Here is a 20,334-nt window from a genome sequence, read left to right on the forward strand (position 1 = left end):
ATAACATTACTGGAAAATGCAGTGTAAGACTTGAGTTTGAAGTTATAAATGAAAGAGGAGGAGGGTAGGAAGAATGAAACACAGTCTGGCCTACCTGCAGTGCTTGCATTTGGCTATACTAAATAAAGCTTGTAAATTACATAAAACACTCTGTTAGCTCAGCATTAGCGAGTAACATGCTACATCCCCAGGCATCAAAAGAACAATGAGAAGGAGGGGGGAGTTTGAAGCATTCACATTTCAGTTCTCCTTATTTCATGCTTTACATGCATGATTTTGAAAAAACATGTGTGTGACCAAAAGTCAACCAGTGCATTGGAGTTTGTCAGGCCCCATCTTACTGCTTTGAGTTCCTGAGTGTTCCCAATCTAGTTGCATGTAATACAGTAGGCGTGGTATGTGTGGGTGTATGACATTGAGTTAACTCTGTTTTAGCTTTGTTTATGGAAATAAGACTAACTGCTATGTTGGGACTCATTTTCCTTAAGAACATTTGCTTCCTTTCTCAATTGAAGTACCTTCTGCTATCCTGGGAGAGGACCACATTACTGGGCATGTAATTGTTTAGTAATTCCTGACCAAAGAGGATTAGCAGGTTAAGACAATTCCAGGAGCTCAGTGTTACCCACTCTCTGGAACTACATGTATTGCTTCTTGCAAGAGAAGAAAATATCATGGCTGAAAGAAAAGAATAGAATCCAAGGATATTTAACAACACCCTCTTGCTTACTTTCTCATATTATGTTCTTATCACTGTATACTGAGGTGAATTTTGAACATCACCTACTTTTTGCCTAGCCAGGAATAAAGACCATGCTATACACTGTAGTCTACAAACATACTTCTCCCAAGAAAAAACTAAAGCAAGTCAATAGCCTCTATTTAGAGCCCCTTTTGCTCACTTTCATCTTGCTTTCATCACCCTCTGATTAGCCCCATAATCATGTAAACAGATCAGAGACTAGAGCAGGTTAAAAGGTTATAGTGCTGAGACAAATGATTATGGAAATAAGCCCTTAGATTCTGGATAAGGTTCAGGTCTTTTACTGGCCTGTGCCTCTGATACAATCTGGCATGCAGCAATAGCTTTCCCCACAAGAAGCATGTATGTGTTCTTCTACCAGACAGTGGTAAGTTAGCATGGATGACGATCTCATGTTGCAACACATTGCAAAGACTCATCATTCCATGGAAGAAGAAATTCAGTACCATTCCACACAATATAGACTACATTTGAAATCTACATTATGACCCCGCCACTCTCCTGACACTCAATTTTAGTGGGTGTCCCCTGGTTCTGGTGTTGTGTGAGAGGCAAAAGAGCATTCCTTTATCCACTCTATCGATCCCCTCCATAATTTTGTATTTTTCAATCATGTCTCCCTTCAAGTGCTTCTTTTCTAGACTGAAGAGCCTCAAACGCTGCAGACTTTCCTCATAAGGGAGGTGCTGCAGTCCAGTAATCATTTTGGTTGCTCTCTTCTGCACATTTTCTAGTTCCACTATATCCTTTTTGAGATGTGGGGACCAGAACTGAACACAATACTCTAGATGTGGCTATATCATTGATTTATACAATGGCATTATAATAGTAGCTGTTTTATTCTCAATCCCCTTTTTAATGATCCCTAGCATGGAATTGGCCTTCCTTACCGCCGCCGTACATTGGCTTGATGCTTTCATCGAGCTGTCCACTAACAGTTCAAGATCTCTCTCATGAGTTGTGGTAGATAGCTCAGACCCCATTAGTTTATATTTGGATTTTTTGCCCCAGTGTGCATTACTTTACACTTACTTACATTGAAACACATCTGCCATTTTTTCTGCCCATTCTCCCAGTTTGGAAAGATACTTCTGGAGCTCCCCACAATCCCTTCTGGTCTTCACCACTCAGAAAAGTTTAGTGTCATCTGCAAACTTGGCCAAACTTGCTTATCCCTATCTCCAGGTCATTTATAAACAAGTTGAAAAGCACTGGTCCCAGGACAGATCCTTGGGGCATGCTGCTTTTCACCTCTCTCCATTGTGAAAACCGCCTATTGATACCCACTCTCTGTTGCCTGGACCTCAACCAATTCTTAATCCATAAGATGACCTTCCCTCTAATTCCCTGACTGTGAAATTTTCTCAGTAGCCTTTGGTTCCACTCTATAAACTCCAGAGGCTGCCCCAGACATTACCCACTCTTCAGAGGCCATGGGCTGACATCTCTGGATATCATTGCTGAACTCCTAACCTCACAAGGGAGTACTGTGGTAGTAGACACTCTGACCAAGATGACTCATTTGATTCCAATCCAGGGTCCATCATATTGTCCAGAAACTGCAACTAGTGCAGAATGCAGTGGGCTTGGGGACTTAACTCTGCTCACTGTGCTCTTGCAGTTACACTGATGGCTGGTTCATTTCCAGGTACAATTCAATGTCCTAGTTTTGACCTTTAAAGTCCTTTACAGCTGGGGGCCGTAGCACTTGAGGAACCACCTTCTTTCTTAGGAACTGCTGCCAGTGCTGCCTTTGGTTGAAGCCATATCTGTGACAACTAGGGGCCCAATCCTATCCAATTTTCTAGTGCCAGTGCAGCCATGAGAATGGCGTGTGTACTTTATCATGTGGTGGTGGGGCAGTCACAGTGGCCTCCTCAAGGTATGGGAACTTTTGTTCCCTTACCTTGGGGCTTCATTACATCTGCATCGGTGCTGGAAAGTTGGGTAGGATTGGGCCTCAGGTCTCCTCCACAGCATCAGTATTATTGTGGAATTCCCCCTGAGTTGAATTAAAAACTATACTCTTCCCTTTAACCTTTTGGTAGGGACTGAAAGTTTAGCCTTTCTTTCTTGGTTTTTTGTTGTTTCTCCTGTTTTTGTACAATCTAAATTTCAACCCCGCTCACCAAGTTGGGAAGACATTAAACAAACAAAATGTTGCTAACAAGTGTTTTTTTTTCCTTAGAGATACTATTGTACTGGCAGTGGCAGTTAGAGCTAACTTGATGCTTTATTGCTTTTGACAATTCTGAAATAAGACCAGGTGAAATTAGTAAACCTAGTTAGAGCTTCTGAATTGAAAAATGCATCTTTTAATTACCAAACATTTGCCTCTTGTTTTGAAGAATTACTTCCTGCTGTGATTATGCAGACTGGGTAATTTTGCCTACTCAGGGTGCAATCCAAACCCCTAATGTCAGTGCTTTCCAGCACTGACATAGGGGCATTGCAGCTCTGAGGTAAGGGAATAAACATTCCCTTACCTTGAGAAGGCCTCTGTGAGTGACATCTAACTGCAGGATGCTGCACATATCCCATTGGCATCGCTGTGCCAGTGCTGGAAAGCACTGACATAAGGGGTTTGGATTTCGCCCTTAGAGTTTCAAGAGTCAAATGCAGAATACAACTGAGTCTGTAAATGAATGGGTAACATAGATGGTATCTCTGAAGGGATTATGGTGTTAAGGGATACTTATAAATGAAGCCAGACTGTAAATAGTATGTGATCTTTGCAGTGGACCCTACACTGTGTTAAAATCAACAATGAAAGACTCATCCTGAGTCTTCAACACTTATTTACATGAGCTTTCTAACTGGGTTAATTAGTATTTAGTAATGTGATTTTAATATGGGTTAGTTAACCATTATTAAGCCTCTGTATTGACAAGGTTCCTGACTTAACAAGTGATTGTCTGCAAGTTTGTTGGTATACACAACCTATATTAACCAAGAGGATTGCCACCTTTTCTTTCTGGCAAGGCTTCTATGCCTTACACAGCTGAGGGAGTGGCAGAGATTCAGAAGTTGAAGATCCTCAATGTCTATGAAAAAAGACAATCTTCACATTTTAAATTTCTTCATGTTATGCAGCTGTTGATAGCGGATGAATCCTGTCTGAAAAAGGTGGCAGTTCAAATTAAACCTGAAACACCTAACAAGACAAGAGCACAGTAAGAGGTGTGGTGACATAATCAGGCTAGACACAAGAACAGATCCTAAACTCCCCCCCCCCCCCAATTACTTGTGACTTACTGAGGAGACTGTAGGATGCCTTGGCTTCAACATTGCCTCTTTCCAGAACTACATCCTCTAGTACAGGGGATATATCTAGAATAATTGGGAATCCAAAATGACAAAGTCTGCTCAATAAAATCCCAGCTGTCTCCTAGACACCACTGTCATTTGGCAGAGGTTAGAACACTGTAGAATAAGGAGAGAATCAGGGAGTTACTGTCAGCTGTCTCCTAGAATTTCTTCCCTGGCACCTAGCATGACAAGACACAGCAGAGAATCTGGGTCATAACTGTAATTAACTTTTCTTCAACAGATACATTTTGGGAACAGAAGACAAGAACCCAAAAAAGTTAATGTTCCATAATGTTTCTATGATAGTCCAATGCAACCACAGAAATATAGATGCTGTGATACTTTTAGTGTTCAGAAATAAGCAATTTGCTTCTTGCTTCCTCACCTTATTTGTTCCTGAAGTGGTAACACTTAATTTCTTAAATAACACATCCGTGATTTATTTTTAATTTGCTTTGGTTCCAAGCTGAAGAGTGCAAAGATATTAACATATGAAAAGAGTTTCTAACCAGTTTTCTGCATTCAGTTGCCATGCTGTGTGCAGCTTGGATATCTGGCTTCTGTTTCAAATGCTGTCTGTACTCCAGGCATAAACAGGTAGAACAGGGTGCTGAATAACTGGTAGTATAAACCAAAGTCAATATCAGTTTCTGTTTCAGTTTATTTGCTTAAAACCATAGGTTGTCACAATACATTAAAAACAGCAACAAAATATATAGCAACAGCCAATAAAAGCATAGTGCATCTCTTACTTAAGATTTCTGGAGTTTTGCACGGATCTTCTTTGTGGCTTTAGCAAACTTTGCTACTTGGTAGTTGATGGTAACATCTGTACCTGCAAGCAAACTGCATAGCTGAACAGGCAAGGGTCTATCATACAATACAATAATTTAAGTATACCAGCAAGAAATTGATTCCTAGGACGTTCATACAAGGGGCAACTAAATAAATAGTGAAAGATATCATCAATAACCACTAGTCCACATAGGCAAACTCTTTGATAAAAGGGGTTATTATTATATTTCCCCTCTAACCAGGCTGATGGCATACATTGAAAGTGGAGCGCCGTAAATGCTTTTCGTAATGGAGCAGCAATTAAATTTATAAAATAATTTTTCAAAACAAAAGATGTTTTATAAACATGAAACCAAAGGGCAGATGACATTTGGGAAATAATACATAAATCCATCCTCTTAGAGTAAAGGCTAATTTTTTCTTTGAGCAACTTCTTGATTTCATTAGAAATAAGAGTAGGAAGGAATTCTAAATTGAGTCCGCATTCATCCATTATGGGTCTAACCAGATTTGCCCAAGATTCTCGTGAAGGATTTTGAAGTTGTTCTAAAAAACATTTCTTTGGAAGGCGGGAATCATTCATGGAGTTCAATTTTAACCAATACATAATAAGTGCAATATGAGAGCGAGCTTCAATTGAAATAAATCCCACTTCAGCTCTTAAATATACAATCGGTGTTGCACGGGTACAGATAAAAGGGATCATATTAAAAAATTATGGGCCAATTCCAGAATAGGGGACTTTATATATCCCCAGACCTCAGCCCCATAGGTTATTTGAGGAATTATTTTTTTAGCAAACACCTCAACAGCTGGTGCAACTAAACTTCCCCTGTGATCTCTAGTAAATCAAAGTAAAGGTTGAGTAGAGTGAGTCGCTTTCAAATTAACTGCATTTAAATGGTACTTCCATGAGAGTTGAGCACTAAAATGGAGACCAAGGTAAGTAAAAGCACCAAGCTGTTCTTTAGGTTCCATCTATGAGTTTTTCTGTTTCTCCCAAAAACTACAACTTTAGTTTTGGCATAATTAATAGCCAAATGTTCTCTTACACAATACTTACTCAATTTGACCGAAAGCCTCCGCATACCCACAAGAGTGGTAGAAATCATTGCAATATCATCTGCATATAAAAGAATTGAGAGCTTAACATCCCAAATTGAAGGTGGAAAAAAGTCTGGGCCACTGAATTCCTGTACAACATCATTAATATAGATGTTAGAAAGAAAAGGAGCCAACAGGCATCCCTGCCAAACTCCTCTGTCTACAGGTATTGCCTCAGAAAGCAATCCATTTGCCCCTAATCTAACTCTAAGACTGGTATTTGAGTGGAGTATCTGGATTAAAAACAACAATCTTCTATCAATATTAGTCGCAGCCAATTTTTGCCACAGATGGTCTCTATTAATAAGATCAAAAGTAAAAAAAACACAAAAGTAACATAAATCTTCTTTTTACCCAACTGGGAGTATTTTTGAATCAAATGATGGAGTACAAAGCATTGATCTATAGTGGATTTCCCCTTTTGAAACCCAACCTGTTCTGCAATTACTGAATTCTCAACAGCCCAATGCTCTAGTTTACTCAATAGGTATTTAGAATACAATTTAGAAATTATACTAAGAAGACTAATAGGCCTAAAATTCTTTGGGTTAGCCTTAGAGCCTTTTTTATGGATAGGGACAATAACACTAACTTGCCACCCCTGTGGTATTTTCCCAGACTGATTTATATAAGTAAACAACTTAGCAAGAACTGCGCTCCACCAAATAATGTTTGACTTAAACAATTCACCAGGGAGCATATCCTCCCCTGGCGCTTTGTTACTTGGCAGGGAAATAATCAGATTTTTTACTTCACCCAAAGTGACTGGATCCCACTCCAGGAAGGATGAGTAAAGGTGGTGATTTGAACCCAAGGACAAACATGGGCTAGTCCCATAGGAAGAGGGACTGAAGAGCGATGTAAAATGGGTATGCCATTGTGTAGAAGTTATTTGATTGTCTAGGGCAGGGGTGCCCAAACCCCGGCCCGGGGGCCACTTGCGGCCCTTGAGAACTCCCATCCAGCCCGCAGGGAGCCTCCAGTCTCCAATGAGCCTCTGGCCCTCCAGAGACCTGCTGGAGCCCATGCTGGCCCGATGCAACTGCTCTCAGTGTGAGGGCAAATGTTTGAACTTTCTCATGAGCTGTGGGACAAAGGCTCCCTCCACTGCTTGCTGTTTCACGTCTGTGATGCAGCAGCAACAGCAAAGGAAAAACCAGTCTTGCTTTGTGTAAGGTCTTTCATAGGCCTTGAACTATTGCAAGACCTTCATTCATTTATATAAGTTCCATCTCTAATACATTCATTTATGCAAATTATGTAAATTGATTCAAATTTGAAATGTAAATTAATTCTTTTTTATTCCTGGCCCCTGGCACAGTGTCAGAGAGATGATGTGGCCCTCCTGTCAAAAAGTTTGGACACCCCTGGTCTAGGGCTCCAGAATATCTCTTCATTCCCCTTGACACTAATGTCCAGAACCTGGCCGAATCTCTTTCCAGAGCTGCCAAGCCAAGCTCTAGCCAGGTTTTCCTTATATACTCTTCCTTTTTCATCCGTATCAAATTTTTATACTCTCTACGCAGTTGGACATAAGAAGAAAAATTTTCCCATGAATCCTCTTGTCTCAATCTTCTTATGTCCCAGCCAAGATACGTTTTTTGGGCAGCACACTGAGCATCAAACCATCCACCATAAGGCTGAGTTTCTGTATGGGCAGACTTAGAAGTGACTAAAAAAGGTTTAATTTCTTGAACAATTTTTCCAAAAGCTTGCAAGGGATCTGGAGAAGAAAGAGCCTGTCTCTTAAAGATAGTAATCTAGAGGACAATAATACAGAAGTTATTCGTTCTTGTAAATTTCCAGTCCAGCGCAGCCTTCTCTCTCCCTGCACTACTAAGTTTTCTTCAAATAATTTCTTTTCCGAGACTTTACTAATAGGTAGGGAGAGAAATAGCTGTATTGGCATATGATCACTTTCAGGTCTAATGAGTACCTTAAAACTTTTGAAATGGGGTAACATCGAGTGCGAAACTATCATATAATCTATCACACTTTTACCCCTTGGGCCAAAAAAGTATATAAACCAGAATCTGGATCTATATTTGTTCCATTACAAATATAAAGTTGATATTTGTAAATAAGACTAAAGAGAAGATGTCCAGCTCTATTTATCCCAGAGTCCCTTGAAATCCTAGTGAGAAGATATGTTAGATCTTCAGGTGAAAGGCCCAATTTTGCACCTATAACATAATTGTTTTCCCCTATTCTGGAGTTCGTCTCCTGCCAACAAAATTAAAGGGTCATTATGCTGGTCAAATAAATTGGAGAGAACCAAATCTAATTCAGAAAATAATAAATTACCATCGCACCTTAAGATCTCTGGAGGGCAATACATATTCAAAAGGAAAAGATTAAAACCTGCAGGCCAAGAAACCTGTAAAATTAAAATGTTGGGACTAGAGCCCATATTCAGCTCTACAAGAGTTGAATTTCCATCAACTGAAATTAAAGTAGCCAAGCCCCCTCTTTGTCATCCTCTTGATTCCGATTTTGCAGCAGGGTGAAAACATACTGCAAAACCAGGGAGAGAAGGGAAGGCAGATGAGGAAACCCAGGTTTCTTGGAGAAAAATAATTTCAAAATGAGAACAAAAGTCTTTAAAATCTTTCTCTGACAATTTAGAGCACCATCCTGCAATATTCAATGAAATAACTCTAATGGAGGATCTGTAAGAATATGGAGGGGGAGATAGTCAATGCTGATCGTTCCTTTCTGTAGCCTCACATATATGAGAGGCCAAACTTATTTGAGTAAACTTAGAATCGTGCTTCTTACTATTTATCAAACCATCAGTAATTATCTCAGAAGGGGAAACAATTACCGGCTCTTCCTATATAATATCTAATCTAAAACCTTTTTCATCTGCTATACAGTTTTGAGCTGCATGGGCCCCATGATGAGGTAGATTCACAGGGGTGTAGTCATCTCTTAACTGAGAGCTTTTATTTATATCAGCTATAACCTTATGTGTTTTATTTTGAAAGTACCCTATATGCAATTGATTTACTTCCTCACGAGGGCCAAAGTTAACCAGATCCATTGAATGCAAAGAACAAATTTGGGGTAAAGGTGTCTGGGATGCCTCTGAATCTAGTATTTGTCCATGCCTCTCATCAACTCTCAGATCTACCAAAGGAGTAAAGTCTATAAGGTTTAATTGTGACTCATTTACTTGCTCAAATAAACATTTTGAACTGGCAGGTCCCCTATCTAAACTACTAAGGAGCATTTGTAACCTATTTTTAATATATTGTTCATTTGCAGAAAAAGAAAAAAACCTATCAATTAGGACATTCTCCTCTTCAATAAAAGTATCAGGCTCCGCCTCATTTTCCTCTAAAGGTTTATCACGTACTTCTTGGGGATTTAAGATAGTATCTTTTAGATCAATATTTAATTGATCCTTAGGAGCACTGTTCATCTTGCTATGTTCAGAAAAATTTGAAACCTCACATCCAATATTATTTTTATATTTCCAATCTTCTTCCCCTAAATCTAAATTTATTAAGTCATTATTAGGAAGAACAGCAGTATAATAAATAAATATTAAAGAAGCTTCTTTCTTTTGAATGACTGTACCCCTAGGAACCCAATCTTTAATCAAAGGTTGGATTTTAGAATTTAAAAAATGCCTATTCACCTGTCTTAGCAAGGGTCTCGCTATGTCTAAGTATGGAATGCACTGTAGACAAACTTACAAAGGAAACCTTAATACCAAAGACAGGGTAAATATATGATAAATATTCAACTTTCTTCACATTCTCTAATAACACTACGCTTACCCCTATATCTCCAAGAATTTGCAAAAAATGGTACTTCTTTCCTAGTTGAGTTGATTTTGTACAGGGCATTGGAAAATTCAAAAAAATTAGCTGATCCCTCAAAAGAGTTATAGCCAATTTTGAAGAACGATCAAATTTATAAACAGCGAAAGTCTCATCAGTAAGTGAATTAACATTCAATGCAGGATTATTTTACAAAGAATCCCGTCCAGATAGCTTAAGAGCCAGGAAGTCCATAATTCCTGCTTCAGGATTAGGATCTACAGTCATTGGAGGGGGTAAGAATGGAATAGGATCAAAAATTAATACAGTATTTAAAGGCTGAGTCAGTCTTTCTCTAACAGAGATCTCTTCAACATGTAGAGCAGGAGTCAAGGATGAAACATTTGCTAGTAGGTCCAAGACAGGAAGATCAAAGGGAAAAGTATACCTGGTCATTTGTTGTCCATTTAAATCCTCCCCTACTTGGATTTGTGAGGAATCAGCTGTTTCTCTATATGGCCCACTTGATGACTTCTGAGCTATCTTTGTCTGTTTAGACCGAACTCTTCTACCTCTTTGTCCTCTGTCTTGTGCCTCTAAGAGCTGAAAGAGTCTCTTAAAAATAAAATTTCTGTATTTAATTCCCCTGCTCTAAGAAGATTTATCATTTCTTTTTTGCTTAATTTTCCTTTTTTTTCTGTTCAACCGTTGCTTTCTTCCTATGTCATCATTATGATAATTAGAATATTTTTCTGCCTCTAATTCAGTTGATTCAAATGAAGTCTTCTGAGCTAATCCTGTAGATCCTGGCACACCATCTGAAGAGTACACTTGAGTACTAACATTGACACGTGCATTCACAACTGAGGAAAAATTTTCACAGAAGTCGCTCATCGAATTGGAAAAAGCACTAGGTGGAGACTTGCGCATAAATGAAGTGATAGTCCTAAGTAACAGTTCTTCATTTTTTTAAAATTAATTTCTCAATTTTATGATTAATATCAGAAATATCACGGAGAAGGATCTGTAGTGTGTTTGCAATTAACGTACTTTGGGTCCCCATAACATCAAGAGAAATTGGATCAAGAAGAGATTTTGAAATTGGGGGAGAACAAAAAGGAGTTTTATACTGAGAAGATATAAACTGTTTCTCCTCCTGAAAAAAGTCCATTTCAAAGGAGCAATCCTTCTGATGGATCTCATTTTGCTGTGGAGTCTTGGTCAGTATACCAGCTAAGTTGGTCCAACTTTGGCGTAGTACTTCAGGACTCTTAACTGCATACTCCTCATTTGATGTTACAGAGTTTGAATTAAAGAAAAAATTTGTTATCTTTGTCTGAGCCAAGGCTCGCTGTTGTTGCTTGACAGGATGTTGCAAGGATTGAGGCGAAAGACCAAGATCTTTATATTTTTTCCTTATATACACCATTTCTCTACTTCAAGTCCTTAAAACCTTAAAAAGTCCTTAAAAACACCAAAACACCTGCGCTTTAAAAATTTAAAAACTGCAGTCTTCACTCACATTCCTGTAAGCGAGCAATCTTATCTTTCGTTTATTCAACACCAACAATTAACTATATAAAATACAATCTCACTAATCAGGCGTCTGCAGCTCCACACAGCAAGGTCAAAATCTAACAAGGGAGTAGTAATACAAACAGTCCACGTCTTCTCAAATAATCCAAAACATTCCTTCTGAATTCCATGTCTGCCAAAGTCCCAATCTCATTTGTAAAAAACAACAGTAATCACTAAAGATAAAACTAGGAAAATATTAAAAAATGCTGGAGCTCCATATTATGTGTCCTTGCTAGACGATGCCCAAGGACCCATCCGTGCAGAATCAAAAAATGGCAACAGTTTTGCCTGATTGGCTCTCCAAGTGAATACCAGAAAGTCTATTATGACACATGCTCCAATCTGGCTTTGTCTGCATCATCCCTCAAATCCCATTACAAATCTGTAATTAACTTCTTTCAGTCACATTGGAATGTTTTGGGCTTTTGTATTCAAAGCAAAGAAGTCTGATGCTCAGTCTTTTGATACATGGCTTCTACTGCATGATACAATTGCATTTTCCCCAGGAACAAAATATTGTGGCTTGTGTCCTGGGCAAATGTAGTGTCCTTGCAACAGGGATGCAGCTTTAAAGAAAGACTCATGGACTGCACTGAGGAGAAACCAGTGTATTCACTGCAATTTAACTGGCTGCCTAGAAAGGCTAACTGAACCCTTCTGGCTCTGAAACTGTCACTAGACCAGTGATTTTCAACCTTTTTCATCTCTCGGCAAACCAAAAGGGCAATAAAATGGTCAAGGCCACACCAGTGGTGTAGCTAATGAACGTGTAGCCCGGTGCAGAACTCAAAATTATGCCCTGGAAGTGATGTCAGGCCTGGGCTGTTTAAAAAGTGCAGATTGGGAGGAAACCTGCCTCTTCCCCCCAGCAGTTCACCATCCACTTGATCTGCCACTTTCCCCCAGCCAGTGACATAGCTAAGGCATCTATCTGCTACCTGGGATAAAAGAATACTTTGTAGCCCTTCTCATGACAAAACCAAATTTAATTAGGTAAATAAATAAAAAGTGTGCCCCTGATTGGTTCGAGACACTGTGCTGGGGTGAAGAGGGATGGTTATTCTCCCCCTGCTATATATAAGAGGAGCACCACTTGAAAAAATGCCTCTTTACCAGTTAGTAGGAGTAACTGTATTATGATACATGGAAATGAGAGCTGACTCATATTAACATCTTATTGGTTCCATGCTGTATAATAACAACATCTCATTGACTCTCAGAACAATCAGTCTCACAGGTCTGTTCAGTTTTGAATTTTAAAAATCTACTTTTTGTTCCATAAGGCAGTTGTGTTTTTGTTTTCTGGTTAATTGACCATAACTTTTGATAGAATACAGATAGTCCAGTGGGGTTTTTTCATTGCATTCTGCATTAAATTACCTTTCCAATGATATATAACATGATAGTATTACTCGTACATACCAAATTTTTTTTCCACAGTTTTGGCCACTGGTGTCAAGCTCCTCTTGTTGCCCCCCTAAAGCTTGTTACCCATTGCGACCCCTACCCCTGCACCCCCTTAGCTACGCCACTGAGGCACACCACCAGTGTTTTAACCATTGACAAGGCAAACCATGCTGTTGATGCGGGGCTCACATCCCCCTTGTATTGGCAACCTTCAGTCTCGAAAGACTATGGTATCGCGCTCTGAAAGGTGGTTCTGGCACAGCGTCTAGTGTGGCTGAAAAGGCCAATCCGGGAGTGACAATCCCTTCCACACCGGGAGCAAGTGCAGTCTGTCCCTGGCCTGTCTCCCTGGCTATGGGCCTTCCTTCTTTGCCTCTTAGCCTCAGACTGTTGGCAAAGTGTCTCTTCAAACTGGGAAAGGCCATGCTGCACAGCCTGCCTCCAAGCGGGCCGCTCAGAGGCCAGGGTTTCCCACTTGTTGAGGTCCATCCCTAAGGCCTTCAGATCCCTCTTGCAGATGTCCTTGTATCGCAGCTGTGGTCTACCTGTAGGGCGCTTTCCTTGCACGAGTTCTCCATAGAGGAGATCTTTGGGATCCGGCCATCATCCATTCTCACGACATGACCAAGCCAACGCAGGCGTCTCTGTTTCAGCAGTGCATACATGCTAGGGATTCCAGCACGTTCCAGGACTGTGTTGTTTGGAACTTTGTCCTGCCAGGTGATGCCGAGGATGCGTCGGAGGCAGCGCATGTGGAAAGCGCTCAGTTTCCTCTCCTGTTGTGAGCAAAGAGTCCATGACTCGCTGCAGTACAGAAGTGTACTCAGGACGCAAGCTCTGTAGACCTGGATCTTGGTATGTTCCATCAGCTTCTTGTTGGACCAGACTCTCTTTGTGAGTCTGGAAAACGTGGTAGCTGCTTTACCGATGCGCTTGTTTAGCTCGGTATTGAGAGAATGAGTGTCAGAGATCGTTGAGCCAAGGTACACAAAGTCATGGACAACCTCCAGTTCATGCTCAGAGATTGTAATGCAGGGAGGTGAGTCCACATCCTGAACCATGACCTGTGTTTTCTTCAGGCTGATTGTCAGTCCAAAATCTTGGCAGGCCTTGCTAAAACGATCCATGAGCTGCTGGAGATCTTTGGCAGAGTGGGTAGTGACAGCTGCATCGTCAGCAAAGAGGAAGTCACGCAGACATTTCAGCTGGACTTTGGATCCCCCTATGGCTCTACTAACAATGACCCTGTCCCAAATTCCTGTGACACACCTGGGGACCATTCACGGCACACCAGTGTACCACGGCACAGTGGTTGAAAATGGCTGCACTAGACTGTTACCTACAGAAGTGATTACAGATGTTAAGACCTCACTATACATTTTAAGTTTTTTGATGATATCAATTTAGTTCCAATCTTCCCCTGCTAGAGACATAGTCTTTAAGATCCCTTGAAGCCATCTCAGGGAATGAGTGCATATCAGTAACATCTTTGGCATGATCTGTTGTTAAGCAATTATTAGCACATCTCAGCCTATGGTAGAGGCTAGACTGACAGTGACAAGGGAGAAGACCTTCTCTGTGGTGGCTCTGATACTGTGGAATTCTCTCTCAGCTGAGTTGAGATCTGTGCCCTCCCGGGCTTTCAGTGTGGGCTAAAACATTTTATTTCAGATAGATTTCCCTGCTCACAGTGTAATCCTATGCATGTCTGTTCAGAAGTAAGCCCATTTGTTCAAGGCTTGCCCTAGGTAAGTGCATATAGGACCTTATGGCCCAATCCTGACTAGCCTTTGAGGCAGCATAAAAGCATTTATGGCAGCATAAATGCCTTTTTACATTGCAAACTGAGCAATAGCACTCACCATTTTAGAGGCACCACTGCAAATAGCTGCCACAAAGCGTGACCTGTGCCAGAGCTGGTAAGCCGTTATGGGAGAGGTGATGGGTGGGGAGGGAAGGGGTGGTTCCCAGTGACAGTGACTTGTTCTAGATTCTAACCCATTTCCCTTTCTGTCTTCTCCTCAGAACTGGTGTAGATCTGAGGAGACCCAGTGGGGTAGTAGAGGCTTACCTCAAGGTAAGGGAATGTAAGTTTGCTGATCTTAAGGAGGCCTCTGTGAATGCCCCCACATAGAATGCAGTTTGCATTCCATTCGCATGGGTAGGTTTACTTAGGATTGGGCTGTAAGGTTACAATCCTACAATGTTTTCCTTGGAGTAAGCCCCATTTAACATATAGTGGGTCTTATTTTTGTGTAGACATGCATAGGATTGTACTGTTAGTGTGAGTAATCTTTTGTGGGTTGTAATGTTTTTTATTGCATTTCTACAAATTATTGTTTTTTAATGCTGATTTTACTGTGACTTTAAAAAAAAATTAATTTTATGGGTGAAAGCTGATCTAGGCACCCCACGGGGGGGGGGGGCAGATACAAATGTTTAAAATAAATACATCTTTCCTGTATTGTGTGTCACTTCTCTCTGATGCATAGCTTTATCTCCAGAGAAGCACTGCACTAACCCAAATTCAGAAGTTATACCTAAAGCAGTAGTATTCATCAGATAATTACCAAGGAACAATGTGGATAGAAGTGATGTTTAATGGGATTCCAGATATAATCAGATATGTTTTGGTATAACAAGGTAAACAGTTGAGATTTACTGGATATAACTTCAAACATAGTCTCAAAATTTTAACACACATTTGTGAAAACATGGTCTCTTAATTACTCTTCCCTCCAAAAGGCAGCTTGCCCCCAGTGACCTCACTGATTAATTCTGTTTCTTTTGTGTGTGTCTGCATTTGCAGTTCCCTCTATATCTAGAAATTTTGAAGATACTATCCCTTATTTCTCTTGTGCTGCTGCAGTGTTCATGATCTCCTGGTTTGCACATTCAGTTTGTCCATGTGAACATGACCTCAAGCATGCTCAGGACCCCTTGCCTGTAGAGCAAATGACCAATGTGAATATTCCCAATTAGTTAAACTAAGCTTTTAAATATATTTGCTCATGTTCTTCATCCAATATGAGTGCTCAGAACAAAAATAACCCAGATCCTGTTGTATGTCCAGGATGATGGTTGCTTTATATTTTCTGTATCTTCTGAAAACAAAGGAGGGTAGATCACACAATAGACTATTCCCAGAGTTTTATGACAAGTTCAGTTTTGAACTGCATTGTAAAATTCGTGAGTTTATTGATGAGATTGTTATTCAGCTTCAGAGTTGCTACTCCAGGTTAGTTACTAAGGAACAAGAGGGTAACCAAAATGTAAATTTAACACAGATTATAGGATAGATTGTAAATACTTGCCAATTAATTCTTATGGTAGGATGATCACAGGTCAAATAGCCATTGTCAAAGAAGCAACCAGAATGCATTGTTTTTAAAAAGAAAAAAAATATATGCCACTATACAAATCAGTGATTCACCCTTCTATAAAATTGGTGTCAGCAATACTTATCTCAAAATGAATAATACAGAATCGTAGATGACTCAGAGGATGGATCATAAGTTTAAGTTAACAGAAAAGTTTTCTCACAAACAGAATGTAAAAAGATAAAGATTATTTACCTGTAAGATATATATTGGCAACCTTCAGTCTCAAAAGACTATGGTATCGCACTCTGAAAGGTGGTTCTGGCACAGCGTCTAGTGTGGCTGAAAAGGCCAATCCGGGAGTGACAATCCCTTCCACACCGGGAGCAAGTGCAGTCTGTCCCTGGTCTGTCTCACTGGCTATGGGCCTTCCTTCTTTGCCTCTTAGCCTCAGACTGTTGGCCAAGTGTCTCTTCAAACTGGGAAAGGCCATGCTGCACAGCCTGCCTCCAAGCGGGCCGCTCAGAGGCCAGGGTTTCCCACTTGTTGAGGTCCATCCCTAAGGCCTTCAGATCCCTCTTGCAGATGTCCTTGTATCGCAGCTGTGGTCTACCTGTAGGGCGCTTTCCTTGCACGAGTTCTCCATAGAGGAGATCCTTTGGGATCCGGCCATCATCCATTCTCACGACATGACCAAGCCAACGCAGGCGTCTCTGTTTCAGCAGTGAATACATGCTAGGGATTCCAGCACGTTCCAGGACTGTGTTGTTTGGAACTTTGTCCTGCCAGGTGATGCCGAGGATGCGTCGGAGGCAGCGCATGTGGAAAGCGCTCAGTTTCCTCTCCTGTTGTGAGCGAAGAGTCCATGACTCGCTGCAGTACAGAAGTGTACTCAGGACGCAAGCTCTGTAGACCTGGATCTTGGTATGTTCCGTCAGCTTCTTGTTGGACCAGACTCTCTTTGTGAGTCTGGAAAACGTGGTAGCTGCTTTACCGATGCGCTTGTTTAGCTCGATATCGAGAGAAAGAGTGTCGGAGATCGTTGAGCCAAGGTACACAAAGTCATGGACAACCTCCAGTTCATGCGCAGAGATTGTAATGCAGGGAGGTGAGTCCACATCCTGAACCATGACCTGTGTTTTCTTCAGGCTGATTGGTATTCAGGCTGATATGGTATTCTCCCTTAGACAACTGCAGGAGAAATGCAGGGAACGACGACAGCCACTCTTTATAGCCTTCATAGATCTCACAAAGGCTTTCGACCTGGTCAGCAGAGACGGCCTCTTCAAGATTCTCCCCAAGACCTGTAAGAATAGATGGCATAAAAGTACAAATAGGGAATTAGTTGTAGAAAAGGCATTTCGAGAACTGTTCTTGAACTTGAGAACCTGGGGTCATTCAGGTAAAAGGAAAGGTTGCAGATTCAAAATAGAAGTACTTTTTCATTAGGTGTTGGAGAATCCAATGTCAAATTAAGATACTGCATCAAAATAGAGTGAGAGTGGTAGAACAGTTTGGAAGATACCAGCATTGAAAGCTATTGCTATAGCACCATCAATTTTTGGAGAAAGTTACAGAACATGAAGCCCCAACTTTACTGGATTTGAGAAGATAACAAGGAAGTCAGCCAAGTTTACAGAATAAAAGAATAAAAGCTATGTTTCTATAAATGTGAAGTTGTGAAATTAACCTCTCCCCCAAAAGATGATTATACTGGATAAGTAGGAGAACTTGGGATGATCCGTAATGGAATAAAAACGACATTGTATATTATTCTATAAGATCCCATGTTACGTATTACAACCATAGTGTTTGAAAAGGTGTCTTCAGGGTTCTCAGGAGATGTTGATTGGAGATGTTAAAAACAAAAACATACCTTAATGACCTACCAAATGCAATTTATGTTTATTTATCCTGTCAATACACTAAATGGTGTTGGAAGAAAGTTGTTAGGATCGTGTCTAGCAAGGCATAACCTTTCATGTAGCCCTCTGATTTTATTTTTAAAATAAAAAGACTGTTTACCAAAGACTGGTTAAGGGGTAGTAGAAGAAAAGATTGCCAATTATTGGGGCAGGCAGAATCTTTTATGGCCCCAGTTCTGTCTGATGCTTGCTAGCTGCTAGCCCCTGTTTTAAGGTATTTAGCATTTGGTTTAGAACCAGGATAAGTTAATACTAAATTTCTTGACTTTAGAAAGACTGTTAGCTAAAAATTATAACAAGGCTATCTCCTGCAGTAGAACTGTGAAGCTTGGGAGAAAGCTGTAATGGTTAAATTGACCAGCTACATTCATTTGTAAGAAGGTAAACATAATTACAGTGCATTTTTTAAAATGGAAATATTTTCTGAATGTCCTTACAATCATGAGAAAACCAATTTAAGCAAAATATATCCATATTTAAAATCTAAAAATGTGTTTGTATCCTGATACTTTTGAATATACATGAATGAAATGCTTTTAAAGGTCAAGCACCTTATTTGATACTTGGAAAGTATGATAGTTTAAACTTTTCTGGGTGTTCATAAATTAATATTCCTGCTCAAACCAATGGATTCTTAAAGAAAGTCAAATGAACTTTCTTTTAAAGAAAACATCTGATGGCCCAATCCTGTACTTACCGGCTGTCATTGGCATGCCTCTTCCGCTGGTGCTGACTGCTGTTAAGTGGTCAGTGGTAGTCATAAAAGGCTTTCCAGTAGTGTGGTACTCCAGTAGTGTGCTCAGGACACTGGTGGGAAGGCCAGTGCCTTCCTACCTGCATTGTTGTTTCTCTCGCCACTCACCACAGTCATTGAGAGAGGTGGGGGTGGAAAGGGATGAAAGGATTGAAACTGTGCAGGGAGGGGGCATAACCCAGGGTGTGGAGGCTGTGGGAGGAATGGATTCAGTGGCACATGCTGGCCCCTGTCCCCCTTCCTGCAGCCTCCCTGCCCGGTTCTTTCCTTAGACCTGCGCTAGCAAAATCACTAGCATCGGTTTTACACATTGTGGTCAGGAGGCTTACAGAGATGCAAGGGGATTTAAATGCCTTTTTACTTCTGTAGCCCCGCTGGATACTGTGCACCTGTTTTTAGCACAGCTGCACCCCCTGGGCAGCGGGAAGGATAGGACTGGGCTCTTGGATACTGAATGTTCCTTTTTGACAAATGTGTCAAGAGTTCTTTATAAATAGGAAACTTTTAATGTACCAACAGAGTAAGGTTCAGTAAAAATGAATTTATTCGTTGTGCGTTTCTTAATCTCTGGATGCAGCATCATATCAACTGTCTATATTAGATAAAGCATAGAATACTGAATTTGTTATGGTTGCATCCTATATTGCTGAGTGCAAAGGACTAGAAATCATAAGAAGATAGGAATATTTGGTGGTTTGAATCTGTGGAAAACAAGACAGAATGGCTATTGGTGAGGGTTCTGGGGAGATATACAGTAGTGCTAGAGGCAGTATTTGCTTGTCAATGGGCTTTTCAGTGGAACAGAGGTGGGTTGGTTCACTTTCTTTATCAACACAATGTTTGTGAAAATCATTAGAAATGCTGCAGAGGAAGCTGAGCAGCAGGAACTGCAGAAGCAAGGCAGCCTCTATGATTTTCTAAAGCACATCAAAGTTGATTGAGAAAGTGGGACAGTGCAGCAGGAGAGAAGAAGAGAATGTTCCCTTCCTCCTGCTGTGCCCTTAGCTTTCTTGATAGTCCAATTCACTACAATGATTGATCATTTCATTTGGGTTCTTGGCAGAGCCTTCCTAACCCATCTGAGAAGTCATGCATTAATTACTTGTGACAGTGATCACCTTTTAATATGCTAGGGAACTACTACTAGAAAATGCTAAACAGCATTTTGTAGAGCAGTAACTCCCTAATGAGTATCTTAGGCAGTGCTTTTTTTGTGTAAAAAAAAAAAAAAGTGCAGGAACTCACAACTTGTTAATCATTTATTTATTTATTTTAAAACCATTTTTTATTGGAGAAATAAAATATTTTTTATGTGCTTCCCCCCTAAAGATGAACTTACTTCTGAGTAGACATGCATAGGATTGGCTGTCAATCTTCACATCCCCTCCCCCTAGCTACTTTTTGTACACATGGGGAAAAATACTGTACAGATGCACTTGTAGCGTGTAGTATGTAGTGTGGCACTACTTCGAGGGCAGGAAGCAGTGAATGGATTCCGAAAAATGGCTTACATGAGTTCCATGTAGTAAAATTACTCTAAGCAACTGTGGAAGTAAGAACAAAAAAGGAATCCTTACACGAGGGGGGTCCTTAGGTGCACATAGAAACAGCT

At 40.4% G+C, this 20,334-nt stretch overlaps 1 protein-coding gene across 1 annotated transcript in view; it reads left to right on the forward strand.

Annotated features, from left to right (window-relative positions):
* The window catches only part of BSN (bassoon presynaptic cytomatrix protein), a 260,226-nt gene that overhangs the window by 64,422 nt on the left and 175,470 nt on the right, over positions 1–20,334 (forward strand). The window lies entirely within an intron of this gene.

This window comes from Tiliqua scincoides, chromosome 2 (assembly GCF_035046505.1).
Source record: "Tiliqua scincoides isolate rTilSci1 chromosome 2, rTilSci1.hap2, whole genome shotgun sequence".
In the NCBI taxonomy this organism is placed as follows: Eukaryota; Metazoa; Chordata; class Lepidosauria; order Squamata; family Scincidae; genus Tiliqua; species Tiliqua scincoides.